Below are 18,165 nucleotides of genomic sequence, written 5' to 3' on the forward strand. Positions count from 1 at the left end.
TGGCTGCTGCAGGGTCACAGACACAGAATGTAGGCAGCAGGACCTGGAACTTCTTATCCTCTTGCTTCCACCTGCCCAGTGCAAAAAAGTATACCACTGTACCTGTTTTGTGCATTGCTGGGTATAAAACACGGGACTTCAAGCATGCTAGGCAAGCACTCTAACAACTGAGCTACATCTGTGGCCCCTGCCATCTCTTAAAATAATTTTGTAACTGCAGTAAGACTCTTTACCAGATTGTGGGAAAGTTTGCACAAAAGCAGACCCTACACTTTTAATTTGCATGTGTGAAAGGAATGGGCAGAAATATGCTAGGATTGTAAACTATAGTGCAAACCCCAGTTTTCTGGTGTTTGATTGACTATTCACAATCAATGCCAGTTCTTTATATATGTGACTGTTTTCTCTTCCCTCCCCCATTCCAGAAATGAGAACACTTCCTCTTAGGTGTAAATGATGTTATTTAAAATTGTAGAGGGTTTCAAGTGTACCATCACTTGTGATCCATGATAAATGCTATAACACTGAAACAGAAATAATTACTAACTAGACAAGTTTCCCCTAGTCACCCATAAAGAATGAGCTAGATAGATGCTTTCATAACTCTGAAAAAATTCTTTCTCCAAAGAAATGGTTATTATAGATATTAGAATTGATTATTCTGAAAAATTATTTCTCCAAAGACATAGTCACTATAGACATTAGATTTGACTGCAAATTATCATTTTACCTTCCAAAATCCTACCTGCACATAGTTGTCAGTGAAAAGTTTACAAACTTGAAGGAAAAAACTTCTCAATTCCCACTTTGAGTATGATCATGGAAGATGAAGACTGGATATGTAGAATAGAAATAAATGTAGGTTGAAGACATTTTGAAGAATAACTTGAGTGATTTTTGAGCTCCTAATTCATTTTCATATGAAGCATTTATTCATTAAATCACATATAATATGGAGGAGAAAGCAGATTACACAATGCAGAGATGTCAAGTATGCAATGAAAATGTTTCTGGACTGGGGCTGTGACCCAGTTGCCTGCCTAGCTCAAAGGAAGCCCTGGTTTCAATCATGAGTACCGCATAAGCTGGACATGGTGTCTCACACATAGAATCGCAACACTCCAGACATAGAGATCAAGGTCATCCTAAGCTGTAAAGCAGGTTTGAGTCAATCCTAGGATACGAGATATGCTGTCTCAAAAAAAAATTAAGTGTTTACAACCTGTAAAAAATAAAAATAAGAAATTTAAAACATCTGTAATCTGAATAAACCACTCATTCATCTCCTCATTTATTCATCATACAGTCTAACCTGGAAAAGAGACTGGTGTTTGTAGGGCTTTGTGGGCAATGCTCTCCATTTTCTTAATTTTATTGTAAGTTTAGGGAATCATACTGTGGAAGCACAATTGACAATGGAATGAAGAAGAGCAAATCGGACCAATGGAGACATTCTCAAATGACTTAGGATAAAGATAAGATCAACATTACTTGCTAGTGAAGGATATAAGTAGGATAAGAAAGAGTAAGGTTTGAACAAGGGTCGAATGGCCTTATTCGCTTAGATGGAAAAACACAGGTCAAAGGGGAGAGTAATTCAATTTGGGACATGCTTAGTCTGAAAACATTTGAAGCATTAAAATGCAGACATTAAACAGGCAGTTGAATAATGGGTCCAAAACTCAGAAAAAGGAGTTTAACTGTACAGATAAATTTAGCAAGTGTTATTGGATGTGATCACCCAGGAAACATTTGTCGTACACACCAAAGAAAGAATGACGGTAGTGTAACATCGAATATGCCCACATATGCTCCTCCTTTGGTTTTGGAATGTTAGTCACATGTTTAGCAATGTAAGGGGAAATACAAGCTTTAAGCATTCTCAACCTGAGGTAGTTTGAACCATAAGAAGTAGAAGAGTGCCTCACAGCCAAGATGTCAAGCTGGGAGAACAAATGCAGACTCTACATGTGAAGGTTAGGAACAGAAGATCAAGGAAATGGCTTGGTGGATAAAGTATTTGCCACACAAGCATGAGGACCCGAGCTTGCACCCCAGCACACTTGTAAAAAGCTGGGTATGATGGCATGTACCTCGAATTTCAGCACTAGAGATCCAGAGACAGGAGGATCCCTGTGACTTTCTAGCCAGTCAGTCTAGCCAATTGATGAGCGTCAGGTTCAGTAAGAGACTGTCTCAAAGTGAAAGAGCGATTAAAGGAAATACGCATTACAGTCAGAGTAGAAGCTTCTGTGCATGTCCCTGTGAGCCTAGTCCTCTGCTCTAGAGGTAAAACTGAGAACTAAAACATCTACCTTCTTTCTCAGGTTAGCTACTGACACTGAGATTCCTTACCCTTAGACTCCAATATACCTTCCATAAACATTAAAAGAAGACTCTTGTCCAGAAAGATGGTTTGATTTTTCATTATAGGAATTTCCCCCAAAGACTCATCACTTTTCCTTGAAGGTATCATTTTTCTCCTTCGGTTATATACCCAAAATGCCATGTATTTGCTCTCATATGTGGAATCTAGATTTATATTTGTGTATGTGTATAAATGTGTATATAAATATATATGTAATTCATATATTATTCATTTATATATGTGTGTAATTTAATGTATGTGTGTTTATAGGTTTTGAAACTGAAAAGGGAGTCATAGAGTGAAGAAGTAGAGCTTAAGGGAGGTGGGGCATAGGGAGTGTAATAGAATACATAAAATAAGAAAATAGAATCAACTTGTAGCTTTCTTGCTGTTGATATAATAAAACACTATGACCAAAGTATTTTGTTTTTCTGTTTTCAATTGTAGCCCACCATGAAGGGAAGGCAGGGTAGGAGTTCACAGGAGCAACCTGGAGGCAGGAGCTGAAGTAGAGACTCTGGAGGATTGCTACTTACTGACTTGCTCAGCCTGTTTTCTTCTATAACCCAGGACCACTTGCCCAGGAATGGCACCATCCACAGGGGTGTGGGCCCTCCCATATCAATCATTAATCACGAAAATGCTTCACAGACTTGTCCACAGGTCAAATTGATGGAAGAATTTTTTTCAATAGAGGTTCCTCTTCCCAGATGTGTTGCTGTTCTGACTCTACCAACCCAGGTACCCTTGGGGGAAGGGGGTGAGAAGATGCAGAGTCTGGGAGGTTACAAGCAAGCTCATTTATTAAACAAAGGGCTGACGTATTTATGTGTGGGCTGTTTGGTGGGATTTGCTTCTATGACTATTGTGGCATTTCTTGCTTTAGCCCTGGGTCTTATGTCGGCAGTTGTCATCTTGGGGGTCCAGTCTCAGGCTCCTCTGGGTCAAGGCGCTACTGTGCATGTCACAGCTTTTTTACTTGAGGCTTAGCTGGTTCACCTGGCATGTGGGCCTTATCTGCCTCATTGATGAACCTAGCTTGTGTCAAGTTGACAAAAGCTGAGCAGCACATAAGGATGGACTGGAGTAAGGCTGAAAGAAGGTAGCAGGTAAAGAGAAAGGGAACCAATGAAAACATAGTATAACAACAAAAACAAAGATTCATGATAAAGTAAAACTAAAAACTTGGCTGTTTCTTCTAATTGGAGGCTGTTGTACCATAATTCATACGCAACCCTAATTAAGTTCCCACATTGAAAAATCTGTTTTGTTTTTTGTTTCTTTGTTTGCTGCCATCTTGGAGGGTCAAGTCTTTCATGAGGCTACGTGTGAACTCTAACACTGCACTGCATCCCCATCTAAAAATGCCTTTTTGACCAAACTTTCAATTCCCAATAAATCCTGGCCTTGTCTTTCTCCCTCTGAGATTCTACCAACACTTAGGGAATTGATGTTCTTTGTCACCAGAGAGAGTAAACAAACCAGACAACAGGTTCTGTTGATTATATCACTGTTCTCAGCTTGGTGCTTGTCATGACAAAATGTAATTTGATTTGTTTCATTATATATGATGCATTAAAACATGCATGTTTTAAATAATATAAATGGATCATAATGCACATATCCTCCAGCAACTTATTATGATAATGATTGCTTATTAAGCTTGAGATCATCACCATTAATTTTTACTGTTATATATCACTGAATAAATATACCACAATTGTTTTATCTATTTTCTTGGATACATGTTTTATCACATTAATAGAGCTGCGTGAGGTTTTTTTAGTCAGTCCTTGTCAGTACAGTTTTTCACTTGCTTATGTAAACAGATTCTGTCACATGGACATGCATCTTACAAGTGGAAGATCAGTTGGACTTTGTGGTGCTTCGTGGTAGTTTGAATGTAATTGGCCCCCACAGGCTTGTAGGGAGTGGCACTATTAGGAAGTATGGACTTGTTGGAGTAGGTGTGGCCTTGTTGGAGAAGTGTGTCATCTAGGGTGGGCTTTGAGGTCTCCTATGCTCAAACCAGGACCAGTGGCTCACTCATTCTTCCTGCTGCTTGCAAATCAAGATGTAGAACTCTCCGCTCCTTCTCCAACACATGTCTGCCTACATGCTGCCATACTTCCCACCATGATGACAATGGACTAAACCTCTGAACTTGTAAGCCAGCCACAATTAAATGTTTTCCTTTATAATAGTTGCCATGGTCATGGTGTCTCTTCATAGCAATAGAAACCCTAAGACTTAGATTTTTTATTTTTCTTTAATATAATGTTTTAATTGATGTGTTCAGCCCATTTACATTTACAGAGATTGTCAATTGATTTGCATTTTTATCTTTGTTTTTTTTTCTTGTTTTTTTTTCTCCCTTCCTGCACTATTTCCAGCTGCTTGAAATTTTCATCTGATTCTTACAGTATTGCTTGATAAATTAGATATTCAATCTCTATAATCTTTGTGAATAATTTTAAGCATTCAGATATTTATGATTCCCAATGTAAAGGACAAAGTTCTTTCAGGTGTCTCATCTCCTCTTTGTTGTTTGGTTTGGTTTGTTTTGAGGCAGGGTTACATGTATCAGAGGATGACCCTGAACTTATCCCACTTCTCATGTCTTGAGATTACAGATGTGTGCAACCATGCCTAGTTTATGTGCTGCTAGGGATAAAACACAGGGCTTCATGTGTACTAGGCAAGCACTTTACCAACTAAGACATACTCCCAGCCTTAAGCAAAGCTGGCCTTGAACACATGATTCTTCTGCTGCATCCTCTTCAGCACTTGCCAACCAGCGCGTACCACCACAACCATCTGGTCTTGTCTTTGTTGTTTGTTTTGCTCTCTTGTTTACTTTTTTAGTTTTGAGTTTATACTATAAATACATTTTTTCTTCCCTTGCCTCGCTCCAGACTCTCCCATATCCCCTCTTTGCTTTTCTTTCAAATTCATGGACTCTTTTTGTTGTTATTGTATGCATATATGTATGTACATATATAGTCCTAAATACAACCTGCTTAGTTTGTGTTATGTTGCGTATATGTATGTTTTCAGGGCTGCCCATTTGGTATTGGAGAACTAATTGCTCTTCCCTGCTTTTTGCTCTCATTATTTCCATTTTTAATTTCTTTATTTTTAAATTTATATTATTATTGAATGAGAGGGACACATGTGTGCCATGACACATGTCCAGAAGTCAGAGGATAGTTTTGGAGAGTTAGTTCTCTCCTCCTACTGTGGGTTTTAGGGACTGTGCTCAGACTGCCAGGCTTGCGTGGCAAGAGCTTTTACTCTCTGAGCCATCCTATTTTCATTTTTTGTTTCATTTTTTATTTAATTTCTGATTTTGCTGAAATGGTGAATGAATTCACGTTGAAAATACACTCCTGCTGACTAAAATAAAACTCTACAGAAACTGAATCTGTTTTACAATTACATTTATAAAAAGAAATACATTTTTTGAATAGTCATTTCTAGCTACATGTGCCTATAGAGGATCAAAATGTAACCATTTCAAATTGAAATGCGTATGGGCTTTCAAAGACTCTAAACTAGATCATTCATAGTTTGCATACCTATTACATATTGAATACTATAATTTTTATATATTGGATAAAATACATTAGTTAAACTTATATAAACTTTTTCTAGGTTTATAAAGTGGCTAATAAAAATATAAATTTCACGTATGACTTGTTGGGGAGGTCGCATACAATTTTACATGTTTTTTAACATGTCTGTCATGAAATGATTTAAACAGTTGAGTATGGTGGATCTTATTTCAGTACTCAAGAAATGGAATTAGAAGGGTCAGAAGTTCAAGATCACCCTTATATATGGAGTATGAAGAAATAGTGGTGAATGTCAAAATAATTACACTAAGGACAATAAATCAAACCAAATAAAACACATTACCAAATTTCCATTTATACAAAAATCATACAAGAAATAAATCTATAAAGAAGGAAAGCAGATCATTGTTTACTTGGTGATGAATTGTGATGGTTAATCTTAATTACCAACTTGAGTGGGTTTAAAATCACCTCTGGACATGTCTGTGACAGTATTTCCAGAGAAATTTAGCTGAGGAGGAAATTTCCACACTGAATGTGAACAGCACCATCCCATGGCCCGGGATCCCATACCGAATGAGAAGGAGAAAAAGAGAAAATGACCTAAGTTCCAGCATTCATCTCTTTCTTTCCTAACTGAGGGCATAATGTGACTCTGTGCCTCAGGCTGTCACTGCTATGTCTTTCGCTGCCATGATGGACTATGTACCCTCAAACCATAAGCTAATATAAATCCTTCCTTTCTTAAGTTGCTTTGGACAGATAGTTTGTCATGGCAACAATAAAAATAACAAACACATGGACCAAAGAGAGAGTTCAAGAGAATTACTTCTTAGGGTGGTAGATATATTTACTATCCTGACCATAAGGTTGATTTTTATTACAGTTAAAACAAGCATAATGGTTAAATAGAATGTTGGTGTTAAAAGCTTGATGTTGGAAACACAGAAGAAGGTAAAAAGAAGGATTTCAGCTAAGTAGGAGATAGTCGACCTGACTAGCTAAGAAAAAGAATAGTGCTCTAGAACAATGACAAAGTTATTATGGGCATGTTCCAGGCAGGTTTTGCAAAGTCCCTGAAGAGCACATTCAAGTCATCATTGTCCTTGCTCTTAGTAAACATCTCAGTCTTCTTGTACACATAGTCTTGCATATAAGTGTAAGAGACTCATGGTATTTAAGGATAACTTCTGAAAAAGCCTCTGCCTGTTCCAGGAAGGAGAACACCACAGACCACCTCCGGTGGAAGGGAGGGGTAGCCCCTATGAGTCCATATAGGACATTCCTAGACACCAAATTCTCAGCACAAAGGAGATTTATAACCCCGAAGGGGGAAGTGGGGGTGGAGGGATGGAGAGCTGGGAGGGGGGGTGCTGCCTCTGGATCAGGCTAAGGCAGACAGCAAGCAGCAACAGCAGGTGTTTTGGTGTTGTTGTTGTTGTTGTTATCGTTGTTTGGTTTTGTTTTTTGGGGGGTTGTTCTGTTTTGTTTTGTTTTACAGGAGTGAGTTTTTAAGGAGAAAAGGGGGAAGCCTATGCTAGAGTGAGTTGGTTAATACTGATTGGACATGTTAGACAAATGAATTTTGATTACTGGATCTTGGTGATGAGTCTCAGGAATGAGTCAGTAGCCAAATAAGAGAATGGATCTTGGGGCCTAGCTTTAGGAATGTAGTCTAACAGTTTTTGGCAAGGGAACGAGAAGGGTAAAAGGCAAAACCTGTCAACACTATGTTTGCCATGCTTGAGCCCCCTAGAGCCTTTCACCAGGCCGAGGCAAGGAGAAGAGTAAGCTGTGTGATTCCAGATACCAGAGACAGCCTCTCCCACTGCCACTCAGTTTAGCCTCCCTCCCTCCAGAGGGTGGACTTTGCTTTTGCTTCTTACCTGTTAAAATAAAATATTTGCTTGCTCTAACCTATGCTCTGAATGACTCCTCCTTCAGGAGTACAATAGCTGAGGCTGTGATTACAGGGATTAGAGAAGGAGGCATCTCACCTCATCAACAAGAGTTTTCTGAAAATGCACACACAAACACAACTTACCAAATGGCACTTTATTTTATTTTTTTATTTAACTAATGTATTTATTTTACATCCAGACTGCAGCCTCACCTCCCTCCTCTCCTCCTACTCCCTTTTTCCACCGCCTTTCCGCTCCCCTCTCAATCCACCCCTCCTGTATCCGCTCAAAAAGGGACAGGCCTCCCATAGGCCTCAGCAAAGCATGGTGTATCAAGCTACCATAAGACCAAGCACCTCAGAACTGCACTTTAAATACATGCAATTCTAAAACAGAGAGTTTTTCCCAGATATCTGGTGATACTTAACTGAATATCCAATTTTAGGAAGAAGGTCCTTAAAAAGAAGGAAACACTCTCCTCCAACTGCTTGCAAAGTCCCTTCCACTTCTGTATTATATCAGTAGATTGTCATTTCCCTCAAGAAAAGAAAGAAAGAGAAGCAACAGGTCAAGGCCAGATTCTGCTACATAGGGAGTTTGAGGCCGGCCTAGGCTACATGACACCCTGTCTCAAAAACTAAACAAACCAACAACAGATTGGGTCATCTCCTTATCTAGGTACATTCCTTGTCCTGATCCCTCCTACTAGGAATTCATTTCCCTTTTCCCCTCATGATCCCAGTGGTACTGATTGCTTACATTCTTGCACTATTGCCTGCATTATAATCCTCTCCTTTGCATGCAAAAGATCCTTGAGAAAGAAATTCATTTCTGCATCCTCACTGACTAACACAAAACCTGGCACATGAGTAGATACTAATACTGGATAATTAACTGCATGGCAAAACATCAAACTCTTGGGGCTAGAGACGTGGCTCAGGGGTTAGGAGCTCTCGTTGCTTCTCTAGAGGTTCAGTTCCCAGCACCCACATGACAGACAACCTACAACCATCCATAACTTCAGTTCCAAGGGTCCCAGCACACTCTTCTGGCTTTTGTGGACACTGAGTATATGTGATGCATAGAAATACAAGCAGGCAGAACACTCATACACATAAAAAAAATACAGCTTTTAAAAAATCTTTTAAATGTCATGCTCTTCCTTCTGTACTGTATTTCCTCTAACACTTATGGCTGAATTTTCTCAGGGGCAAGGCCAAAGTCCATGCCCTGGCCCAGCTACTCTATTCTACCATAATGGAATTAATTTTGGTTATCCCCACAGAAAGACAGATTTAGCAGGCGTTTTAGTTGTCAATACTGAGAAAGGAGCAGCAAGGACAACACCTCAGTGTTAGTATCACATTTAAAGCCAACACCTCAACGTTAGTATCACATTTAAGCTACATATGAGGTGTTGTTGGTGCTGTTGTTTGGATGTAAGGGTGATAGAATCCAGAGCTGTCTGCATGCTAGGCATGCACTCCACCACTGAGATACACCCCAAGCCCCTTGTCTTTTTGAGACAGGGTGTTATTAGTCATCTCACAGATTGGTCTCCAACTCACAAATCCCCTGCCTAAGCCTCTCAAGTGCTGGGAGTGGAGGCGTGACTGTAATTTGTATATTCTCTTAGTTTTACTTCACTGTTCAAAGGTTGAATTAAGAAAGTTTCTACTTCAGTTGAGCCTAAATGTGAGATTTTACTTTATATGTAGAAAGGATAAGCATAACAAATTTAGAATATGACAATTACTTCTTTCTAGCCTATGTTCCTAGTACTACTTTAAAACCTTTTGTTTTATTGTAGGAATTTAGGTTTGAATGACGCCATTGAATTTTAATTAGAAGGTATCATTTTGAGAGCTCTGCATGGTAATCTCACACCTGTAATGCCAGCACTCAACAGGCTGGGACAGGAAAATCAGGAGTTTCAAGCCAGTCTGGGTTACACAGTGAGTTCAAAGCAAGACAGGGCTACATAGTGACATCCAGACCAGCCTTTGCTACATGACACCATTTCTCTAAGTAAGTAAGTAGGTATGCTGGCTAGGTTTATGTCAACTCAACACACAAACTAGAGTTACCTGAAATAAGGGAACCTCAGTTGAGAAAATGCCTCCTTAAGGTCAATCTGTAGGGTATTTTCTTAGTGATTGATGGGGGAGGGTCCAGCCCATGGTGGGTGGTGCCATTCCTGGACTGGTGATTCTGGGTTCTATAAGAAAGCAGGCTGGGGAAATGGAGAGATGGCTCAATGGTTAAGAGCAGTGGCTGCTCTTCCAGAGGTCCTGAGTTCAATTCCTAGCAACTACATAGTGGCTCACAACCATCCGTAATGAGATCTGGTGCCATCTTCTGGCCTGCAGGTATACACGCTGTATGTATACATAATAAAAAAAAAAAGAAAGATGAGGTTTCTAGCACGACAATTAGGGTGTTTGGCCATCCCATCACCAGAGTAGGTCAGTTCGGGCTGTCTCTCGACCATTGCCAGCAGTCTGTTGTGTGGGTATCTTTGTGGATTTCTGTGGGCCTCTCTAGCACTTTGCTTCTTCCTATTCTCATGTGGTCTTCATTTACCATGGTCTCCTATTCCTTGTTCTCCCTCTCTGTTGTTGATACAGCTGGGATCTCCCGCTCCCCCAAGCTCTCTTTCCCTCGACCCTCACCCTTCATTACCCCCACTCATGTCCAGGCTGTTCATGTAGATCTCATTCCATTTCTCTGTCATTGGGCGATCCTTATGTCTTTCTTGGGGTCCTGTTTTCCAGGTAGCCTCCCTGGTGATGTGAGTAGCAGACAAGTCATCCTTGTTCCACATCTAGTATCCTGCTATGAGTGAGTCCATACCATGTTTGTCTTTCTGAGTCTGGGTTACCTCACTCAGGATGATTTTTTCTAGATCCATCCATTTGTCTGCAAACCTCATGATGTCGTTGTTTTTCTCTGCTGAGTAGTATTCCATTGTGTATATGTACCACATTTTGTTTATCCATTCTTCAGTTGAAGGGCATCTAGGTTGTTTCCATGTTCTGGCTATTACAAACAATGCTGATATGAACATAGCTGAACAAGTGCTCTTATGGTGTGGTTGAGCATTCCTTGGGTATATGCCCAAGAGATCCATGACTAGGCCCTGGGTGGATCTCTGGGAGTCCAATTAGCGAGAATGAGGAGGGTTTATATGAGCGAGAATTGTTGAGACCAAGGTTGGATAAAGCACAGGGACAAATAGCCAAATGAATGGAAACACATGAACTATGAACCAATGGCTGAGGGGTCCCCACTGGATCAGGCCCTCTGAATGGGTGAGACAGTTGATTGGCTTGATCTGTTTGGGAGGCATCCAGGCAGTGGGACCGGGTCCTGTGCTCAATGCATGAGTTGGCTGTTTGAAACCTGGGGCCTATACAGGATTGTTTGGCTCGGCCTGGGAGGAGGGGACTGGATCTACCTGGACTGAGTCTACCAGGTTGATCTCAGTCTGTGGGGAAGGCTTTGCCCTGGAGGAGATGGGAATGGGGGGGGGCTGGGGGGAAGGTGAGGGGAATGGGAGGGGGGAGAACAAGGGAATCTGTGGCTGATATGTAGAACTGAATTGTATTGCAAAATAAAAATAAATAAATAAATAAATAAACTGAAATGTTAGCACTATAAAGAAAGAAAGAAAGAAAGAAAGAAAGAAAGAAAGAAAGAAAGAAAGAAAGAAAGAAAGAAAGAAAGCAGGCTGAGCATGCCATGGGGAGCAAGCCAGTAAGCAGCATCTCTCCATGACCTATGCATCATCTCCCGCCTCCAGGTTTCTGCCCTCTTTGGGTTCCTGTACTGACTTCCTTCATGATGGACAGTGATATGGAAGTATAAGCCAAACAAACCCTTTCCTCCCCAGCTTGCTTTCTTGTCCTGGTGTTTTATTGCAGCAATAGAAACCTAAGTAAGTAAGTAAGTAAATAAATAAATGTAAATGTTTCATTTTTCCCCTTAAAGATCCCAATATGGTAACACATACCTATAATCCAGAACGTGGGAGGCACAGAACATCACAGCAAATTCCAGGACAGCCCAGCCTATGTAAGGACCTATATAAGGCCCACCATAGCTATATAACAAGACCTGTCTCAAAAGAAATAAACGACAGGAAAGAAGGAATGTATCATATGACTTTATCATCTATTAATTTGCCCAATTACTTATGAAGCTGTATGTATGTCATTCCTACTAAGACAAGCTGCTTTAGAAATTAGTAGTGATGTCATAAAGTCATTGTTGTACCAAAATTTTGATGTAGAAAAAAAATGAAGCTGTAGATAGCAAAGCTTGCTTACTTTCAAATGCATATGATAATTAGGAAAGCAACATTTAAATATATTGATGACTGTTTCATCACAATTTAATGAAGGGAACTTCTTCATGACAGCGATGCACACTTATATTGAATTCATGTATATATTCAATCAAAAAAGTCATGACACAGTAATGACTAATGTGATAATAATGAGTTTCTGAAACAGGAGCATGAATATGCATCACTAGCTTTTCATATGTAAATTCCATTACTAACCAAGCACTACTGTCCCCTTGTATTTCTATATAACACTATGATTACTGGGAATATCACGTAGAACAAGAGGAGAAAAGGTCCCTTTGTTCCATTTCAAATTTACAAAGAATAAAAAATTCATATTTAAATCACAGCAGAAAATCTCTTATCTAAGCTCTTAACAAAGGTTTAGAATGAGAGTGGAGCTAATAGGTTGGTATCTTATGTACACGTACAATTTGGTTATAATTTTCTGGTGGGTGGTTAATCTGTTCCCTTTTCTGTATGAGTAAAATGTGCAAAATAGTGTTTTGCTGTTTTCTATACTCTGGATTCAAATATATGTAAATACTTGTATTCTTTCATATACAGTTTTAAGATCTTGACACTTATCTAGATCAACTGTGTCAGTAAGCAGGTCAATTTACTCCTTGTGGGCTAAAAATTTGCTAGGTATTATGCATTTCTTTTACTGAAGTATCAAGTAGGGGATGTGATAGGAACAATCACCACAATTGGAAGCTCTGCTTGGTAGCCAACATCCAAAGGTACCCGCTTTGGCTTTGGTTGATTGGTTTATTCCCTTAGCAAGTTCATCAACAATATCCACTCAAGTCTCTTGCATTATAATCCTTTATTAATCACAGTGGAAGAAAATTTAATGAGACTCTGTCCCTACACTCTAGCAGCATAGGTAGGCCATATAGCAAGAAATGATTTAATGAAGGAACATTAAGGCATTCCTCTCTGGAATGCCACCATTTACTCAGCTCAAAAAAAAAAAGGTTGAAGATGGGATGGAGATGTAGCTCAGTTGAGAGAGTGCTGATCCAGTGTGCCAGAGGTCCTGGGTTGGATTTCTAGCACCGTATAGAGTGGTGTCATACTGCACTAATTACTTTTTATCGCTGTGATAATACACCAAGACCAAAAGCAACTTCGGGAAGAAAAGGTTTATTTTATCTTACAGGAAGAGAAGTCAGGGCAGGAACTGAGGCAGAGGCAATGGGGAAAATTCTCTTACTGGCTCGCTCCCCATGACTTACTTGTTCAACTTGCTTTCTTATACAAGCTACTCCTACCTTCCTAGAAGTGATACCACCCACAGTGAGCTAGACCCTCCCACATCAATTATAAATCAATAAAATGCCACACAGATATGCCTACGGGACAGTCTGATGAAGCCAGTTCCTCAACTGAGGTTCCCTCTTCCCAGGTGACTCTAACTTGTGTCCAGGTGACAAAACTAACCAACACACACACGCATACCTATCATCTCAGCACTAAGAAGGTAAAGCAAGAAGATCAAGAGGCATTCTCAGTTAGGTGGTGCACAATCTGGCCTACATGAGACCCTGTTTCAAAACAACAATGTTGGGCATGGTGGCACCTGCCTTTATTCCCAGCACCCAAAGAACAAAGGCAGACAAATATTTGTGAGTTTGAGGCCAGTATGGTCTATATTTTGAGTTCCAGGCCAGGACTACACAGTAAGCCTCCATCTCAAAACAAAATACTTGAAGGAGGTCTTAGTTGCTCTCCCCACCTCTTACACACACACACACACACACACACACACACATTTGTGTTTTGCCTGCATGCATGTCTATGTGAGGGTGTTGGGTCCCCTGGAACTGGAGTTACAGACAGTCGTGAGCTGCCATGTGAGTGCTGGGAATTGAACCCGGGTCCTCTGGAAGAGCAGCCAGTGCTCTTAGCCTCTGAGCCATCTCTCCAGCCCCGCTGGTTCTAACTTTTAAACATGTCCAAATAAATAACCATTCCTGCCTTCCTGACTACCATCCCTGGTTCCAAACACCTTCATTTCAAACACAAACTATGGCAATGGCTAACTTAATGGCTTTTGTGCTCCTGCGCTTATCTCCCTAGACTTTAAGACATAATGGTTAAAGTTACCTTTAAAAGTGAAATTGGCTCACAGTGCTTTCTTGCTAAGAATAATCTAAAGAGCTCCTTATCAATGATCTACAATGAACTCATTACTGTGGGGGTTCCTACAAGAGTCACAGCCATCAGAGAAACAAACCATGAGAGGCAAGAAGGAAAACTTAGTTCAGCCCAACTTTGTCGGTGCTGGGTTAAATTTCAGAAAGTCTGACACCAGGTGGTTTATTGTAAGCATATTTAAACACAAAACAATTTTAGAAAAAAAAAAAAAAACAAAACTAAACCTGCCTGGTATAATACAATTCCTGGTGCACAAGTAGGCATAATTACATCAAAACTCAAGTCAAAGTACATGTGACCATGAAGATGGGTTCCATAGCTTAAGGGCCTAGGATCTGGTGTGGTCTCTGCCTGAGATAGTGTATAGGTGAACAGGCTATAAAGTACAAGTGACATCTCCCCTAAGGATGGGTTCTATTGACTGAGAAACAAAGTTAAAACGAAAGGTGTAGGGAGGGAGAGTCTGGGATAAACATTCTCAGGGATTTGGGTGAGGTCTGGCTCTACAGATAGCAAGGATCACCAGGTCATTAACAACACCCACTCCCAGCCTTCTGGGTGGAAAACAAGTATATTCATTTCCTCCTTGGAAGAGATAACCCTGCATAGTTAACATTCCTGGTTTCCCTAGTGATCTGTGGGAGCCAGGACCTTTATGGTCTGAACACATTCCTATGGATTTTAAGGGCCTACCAGATCTACTCTGTGAGCCTTTCCTGATTCATCTCCTAATACTTTCCATTTCCCTCCACTTAGCACACTACTCTTTCTGCTATTCCCTAAGTACATCATACTTGAAAAACCACATAGACAGATAATATCCAAACAATACATTAAATTAGAACTCCATACCTAGTTGCACCAGTGCACATCTATAATTCCAGTAGGGTGAATGAACAGGATCACACATCTGTAAGTCCAGTAGGGTGAATCAACAGGATCACACATCTGTAATTCCAGTAGGGTGAATCAACAGGATCACAAGTTTGAATGTAGACTGGGATGCAGATCAAGACCATTTCAAAAAGAACAATAGGTGTAGAACTCAGTAATCAGTCCAGGATGGCACTTACTATCTTTAAATTACATTTGTACCAAATCACTCTACTGCTTCTAGCAACTAACCCAGGAAGCCACTTACCAATCTCTGTAAGCCCCAAACATCCAGGAATAATTAATAATTGACAGTTGCCTGCATTTTGCCCCATTTTCAACTTAGAACCAACCAGAGAAAGTCAAATATATGCGTCTAAGAAATCGCATATGATGCCTGCCTTTTAGTAATTAGCCTGTAATTAAAGATAATCTGAAAGGGATTGTTCCTTTCCTCAACTCTTCTACTGCCACCAAATATAAATAATAGTGGTTGTAGGCGCCTATGTATAAGTCCTGAATAATGGCTTTATAGCATTTCTTAAAGTCTCAGAGCAGATAACTTTCCTAAGGGGCATTTTTCATTCTAGGTTATTGATAGGCCCTTGGGATTAACTTTTTTTGTTTGTGTTTTATTTTGTTTCCTTTTTCCAGCACGGGTGTCTCTGTGTAGCCCTAGCTGTCCTGGAACTCACTTTGTAGACCAGGTTAGCCTCAAACTCACAGAGATCACCTACCTCTGCCTCCCTAGTGCTGGGATTAAGGGCGTGTGCTACCATGCTCTGCACCAGCAGGTCAGAGAAACTAGGGAGGAGATGTCGATAGGGGAACTACTGGACAGAAGTACAGACACACACGGGAACTTTATCTGAGGGCCAAAGCTTAATTCTTCATTTTACGTTTCTTTCTGTTGCTTGTTCCTACTCTGTTCTTTGTTCTGTTCTCTACCCTGATGTTTTCCTTCATCTTCTTCCCAGTTGTTCTCCATCTATATCTTCTCTAATGTTCTCCATCTAGATCTTCTCTAAGGTTCTCCATCTAGATCTTCTCTAATGTTCTCCATCTAGATCTTCTCTAATGTTCTCCTTCTATATCATCTCTAATGTCTCCATCTACTTCTTCCCTGATGCTTTTTCCTTCTACAGCTTTCCTTCTTCTTTCCTTATTTTTTCACTACAGCTCATATACCCTAGCATAATCTTTCAAGAAGTATAAAAACCACAATGTGGTTACATTCTATTTTTAAGTGAATGATTACAATGAATACAAGTAAAAAATATGTTCCCCATTTCCCTTACATAAATAAACATTTTACGTATTGCAAGTGAAAAAAAAAATTATTCCCAAAGATCCACATATATTCATGTCTAAGTAGCTTGTTATACTTTAACAAAGTGTAAGCAAGCAAGCTCTTTTACTGATAGGTTGCATTTTGCAGTTACAAAGAAAGGATCAATCATTTTATTATTTATTTCAAAAGATAATCTTATCAAAAAATCTTAAACGAATCACAAATTTAAACTTTTATATATAAAAAAGATCAGTCATCTCTTCTTTAAGTTCTCAGAGTGCATACCACTCATCATCAATTTTTATTAAACCATACCAGGAAGCCGAGGACAAAAATGGGTACAAGAAATTAACCATCACCTTTGGTCACCATCCCATCCTTAGCAAGAAAGGCTAGTAATAACGGGGCTGCTTTTGTTCTCATTCCTTGACCTCAATGAGTCCCTTGCTCAACTATTAAAGGTATGCCTTTCTAAACTTTAAATTGTTCCCCAAGATTTTCTACATCAAAGCCATTAACAAAAATGTCTTAACCTAAATTTACTAACAATCTACATCTCTACATTCTTTCTAAGTGTGGTGGTTGAATCATTAATCTGCTCCAGCAGCAATGCTTGGAAAAAGTCAATCACTACTATTGTAACTACCAGTAACACTGACCAGTGAGGGGCCAGAAACCCACTTAGAGTTTTCATACAACTCATAGATTATAAGCAGAGCTATGCTCAGTAACAGTATGGGGTCCTCAGGACCTCAGGGCTTGCCTCTCCAAGGCTCACCCAAAGTGTTTATGCTGACTGCTGGGCCGTTTTCCATGAGTTCCAAAGCTGCTTGCCATTCCTCTTACATGGCCCCTGACAATGCCCAGCTTGGATTGACTATTGATGGGAGAAATAATTATATGCCTCATGCAGCCTCTCACCATGTACTAATCTTGAAGGCAGTTTGAAAGGTCATGTCTCTGCCCAAGAATTCAGATCCCATTCTTTTGAACAATAATCAAAGTTCTTCAGTTTCATTCCCTGCTTTTACATGCTTCAGATTGTGAGGGGTACATTCCCAATGACCCTTAAGCATGGTAACATCTAACTAGCTACTTAAAAGTTCTTTCTAAAAGTTTATTTTGTCATAGCCAGGCGATGGTGGTGCACACCTTTAATCCCAGCACTTGGCACGCAGGGGCAGGCAGATCTCTGTGAGTTCGAGGCCAGCCTGGTCTGCAGAGTGAGTTTCAGGACACCCGGGGTTGCTACACAGAAAAACTCTGTCTCAATTAAAAAAAGAAAAGAAAAAAGAAAAAAAAAAAGAAAAGAAAGTTTATTCTGTTTTTAAATATGTGTATGTGTGTGTCTTTGTGTGGGTATGTGCAGGTGATTGCAGATGCCTACAGAGGCCAGAAGTGGGTGTCAGACTCCCTTGAGCTGGAATTACAGATAGTTGTTAGATACCTGATAGGGTTCTTGGAACCAAGCTTGGGTTCTCTATAAAAGCAGTATGTGTATCCACTGAACCACATCCCCAATCCCTTATTTAGTTTTAAATGATCATTTGTCCCTTCTGGGTCTTGACATTCTATGTTCCTATACCTGGAAAGCACTTCCACTTTATATGGCCTACTCACATTATGATTTCAAGTCTCAGTTCCTA

Source organism: Peromyscus californicus, unplaced genomic scaffold (assembly GCF_007827085.1).
Source record: "Peromyscus californicus insignis strain IS unplaced genomic scaffold, ASM782708v3 Scaffold_10__1_contigs__length_136768540, whole genome shotgun sequence".
Lineage (NCBI taxonomy): Eukaryota > Metazoa > Chordata > Mammalia > Rodentia > Cricetidae > Peromyscus > Peromyscus californicus.